This window comes from Paramisgurnus dabryanus, chromosome 20, assembly GCF_030506205.2.
Source record: "Paramisgurnus dabryanus chromosome 20, PD_genome_1.1, whole genome shotgun sequence".
Taxonomy (NCBI): Eukaryota; Metazoa; Chordata; class Actinopteri; order Cypriniformes; family Cobitidae; genus Paramisgurnus; species Paramisgurnus dabryanus.
In genome coordinates, this window is record NC_133356.1 from 33,234,922 (window position 1) to 33,239,026 (window position 4,105).

Genomic DNA, 4,105 nt, shown 5'->3' on the forward strand with positions numbered 1-4,105 from the left:
ATGACAGAGCCTTTGTGGGAGGAACAGAGGAGGTGAACATTTTTTGCTGGACTCCATTGAAAATGAAACACTGGAGGAAATCATGGATGCGTTAAAATCCAAATTCATGAGGAGATCAGACAAAAGCCTTTGTTTAACAGCAAAAATCACTGAAGAGCAGTTTTTCCATACAGGGTTTGATTGTATTAGCATTTGAATTCGATTTAAAGCCTTTTTAATTCATAATTATTTATTCTTAAAAGAAAAAACAGATTCAAGAGATACATTTCTGCATAAACTGTCTATGGGAAAAAAGCAAAAGGGAAAATTCAAGTTATATTTTGCTTAATGATGCTGCAAGATGTCCAACCAACTAAAATGACAGGCCCGTGTTTTAGGCTTAATGAAATGTTAAAGACATTGCCAGTGTCTAAGCCATACAGCTCAAACAAAACATTAACATTTCACTAGAGATTCTCAGTTAAAGAGACTCATGCAATATTTACAGAAGCTAAACACAGAAATAAATGTGCACAGGAGAGGAGCACGTCAAAAAGTACTCTAGTTTAGTGTTTTTGCATTGGCTATTACACGAATGTCAACCAAAACATGCCATTATGACACAACACTGTCATCTTTCATGATAGTTCAGGAAATGTTTTCTGGATGAACAAAAGCATTAGAGACGCCTCTCCATACAAGCATCTGATCCTCATCACACTCTTCACCACTGCTCCCTCATGTGGATTTAAGGTAACATAACAATTGTGACAAAAGTATTACATACATTATGATCTTGTTAATATAATCCTTTAATTTCTTCTTGTACGCTTTTTCAAAACTACTTACACAGTTTTGACACAACACCAGTAAATATTTCCTACATATCAAAGACTTAAATGTCAACTTAACACTGGTAACAGGATTATTGATGTTTTTTAAAGTCATTTCACGAGTTTGCATCAATAGATAATTAAATATGAAATGAAGCATATTTATCTTGTGATCTGAGGGGAGGGCTCCGAGCCCAAACCCAGAGTACTCCCCCCCTTAACAGGGATAGATAAACCAGCAGAAGGAGAGGCGATAGGGTGGAGCAGGGATGCTGCAAAAACTGTCACTGGACAGATGTGAGGGACAGCAATATATAGAGACCCCCATGGCTGGATTACATGACGAAGCTACTCCCAAACTTATAGTTAAATAAACTCCATGTTTGTTTTTTATATCCCAGAAAATAACAGAAGTGAGGTCATTTGCATTTGTTTATGGAGTAATAATTGCTTTCTGTTTGCTCTGCAGTCTTGTCCATCACCTCTTAAAATTCTGTAATATCAGAGAAATCTCGACATTCCACAATGAATCAAACAGTCATGTTCATCGATCTTTTGCAATAGTATACATTCCCCGAGCAAGAATATCCAGAACAGTCACATATCTATTTACATGTCATTAAATGTCTGCATCTTCTATTATCCAACAATATTTCTGCATCATCTTTCATCAAACACTACCATTACTGCAGAGTAAGTAAGGAAGCAAGTTCATCTATCAACTCAAAGACAAAGCAGACCCGACAGAGCATGGATAAAGATGTTGGAGGATCTAATGGTAGGTTGTCCTACTGTTTGCACACATGACACTTGACACACCCAGGGGCGCCGCTAAGGATTTTGGGCCCCATGAAAATAATCTTGACAGGGCCCCCAACACAGCTGAGACTTTTTTCATATTAATTTACATAAAACCATGCGCTTTTATGGTATTTTGAGTACCAATGGGGTGAGAAAATTTTACTTGAATTAAGTGTTTAACAAAAAAGAAATCTTATTTCACAAATTTTTCACCCCATTGGCAGATCATTTTGCTTGTTTTGAGGAACATTTCACTTAAATTGTATATTAATTTGTCTTAAAACTAGATTCCTTTACTTAGGTCATTTTGCTCATCAAGAAAAGGCATCTTAATTTAAGAATTTTTAGATATTTCTACTGAAAACAAGACAAAAAATACTAAGTAAGAAAGTCAATTTTTGCAGTGTTGAACGTTTAACTAAAACTGTGTATTGTTATTTTTTCCAGCGTTTTCTTGACCTAACATGGGGAGAAAATTGAGTTCCCTTATCAAGCACTTTTAACACTAGAACGGCCCCCAGCAGTCATTTTAACCGTAACATTTAAACTTATGCATTGTAAAAAAATATTTTCAAGAAAAGAAATTCTTAATATTTTTTTCTTGTTTTCAGTAAAATATCTACAAATTCTTAAATTAGGATGTTTTTTCTTGATGAGCAAAACAACCCAAGAAAATAAGTCTAGTTTTTAGACCAAAAATATTACATTTAAGGGATTTTGTGCATAAAACAAGCAAAACAAATCTGCTAATGGGGTAAGCAATTTTTTCTTGAATTTTTCTTGAATTTAGTGTTTAAGAAAAATGTTCAAGATTTTTTTGCTTACCCCATTGGCAGATTTTTTGTGCTTGTTTTATGCACAAAATCACTTAAATTAAATATTTTTGGTCTAAAAACTAGATTAATTTTCTTGGGTCATTTTGCTCATCATGAAAAAACATCTTTATTTAAGAAATGTTAGATATTTTTACTGAAAACAAGACAAAACTACTAAGAATTTTTTTCTTGAAAATAATTTTTTGCAGTGTGGTAATTATCTTTAACACTAGAACAAACAAGGCATAATTTTGACCGTTTTGAAATTTGCATAGTCAATAACTTTGTCTAAATAAATCATAAAGCCTTGCTGCTCCCTGACTTTTCCTAAAACTACATGCATTTTCATTAAAACTAGTTTAAAGGAGCATTTCACCCATAGAAACATTAATCTTTATTGAAAGTGTGTCATATTTGTAGTCGAAATGTAACATACATTTAGAATTTGGTGCCTATTTGACCGAGAAAAGGGGTGTTTGTAGTCTCACCCCCTCAACAAAGACATTGCACTTCCTTCTTTCAATGATGCAAAATGATGATTTTTACATAATTGAAAGAAGGAAGTGCAACACTGAAATCTGTATTTCTCCTGTCTCAGCGGCCACTGAGGAAATGATGCACGACCATTCAAAAACATGACTGGGGTTCTAACTATACAAAGCTTAAAGGGGACATATTATGAAAATCTGACTTTTTCCATTTTTAAATGCTATAATTGTGTCCCCAGTGCTTCTATCAACCTAGAAAATGTGAAAAAGATCAACCCAGTAACTTAGTTTTGGTAAACCATTTTCTGCAAGCATGTGAAAAAATAGGTCATTGTAAATTGGCTCCTATTGTGATGTCAGAATAAGGTAATACCGCCCCCTTTATCTGCACTATCCAACCACAGCACAACCATTTAGTGCAAAGAGAAAGAGAGAGGGAGAAAATAATTCACAGCACAATTGAGTTTCAATTGCAACAAACCACCATCATTGTGATCAGTGTTTGCACTACATCCGCTCATTTGCATTTTAAAGGACACACCCAAAACGGCACACTTTTGCTCAGACCTAGATTAAGGGTTAGTTTACATCTTAAAAAAAATCTCATAATATGTCCCCTTTAAACAGCGCAAAATGACTGCCTGTGGACGTTATAGATAGAAATGATTAATTGAGTTTTGCCAAGTTGATATTCTGCAGAGGCTATAAGTGAAGTCAAGCTGTGTTGCCTGGATTATAAAATTTGGGCAGACTGAACCATTTTATGTTAATTGAGAGGGGGGAAAGGGGCCCACAGATGTTTGTGTTTCCTAAACCAGTGGTTCTTAACGTTATTCCTGGAGGCCCACTGCCCTGCACATTTTGAATGTCTCCCTTATTTAACACACCTGATTCAAATCATCAGCTCATTCGAAGAGATCTCAATGAACTGAACTGAGTCTGCCAGATAAAAGAGACATACAAAACATGCAGGGCAGTGGGCCTCCAGGAATAACGTTAAGAACCACTGTCCTAAACAACCCAGCTAACAGAAAAAAGTTCTAAGAACGTTCCCTGAAAGTTCCCAAGGTTCCCAAAAACGTTCTGCCAACGGAAAAAGTGTCCAGTTTTCTTGACGTTCTAAGAACGTTTTTGTGTTGTCTCAACGTTAGAGGAATGTTACATTTTACCATTTTAAACGTTATGACAA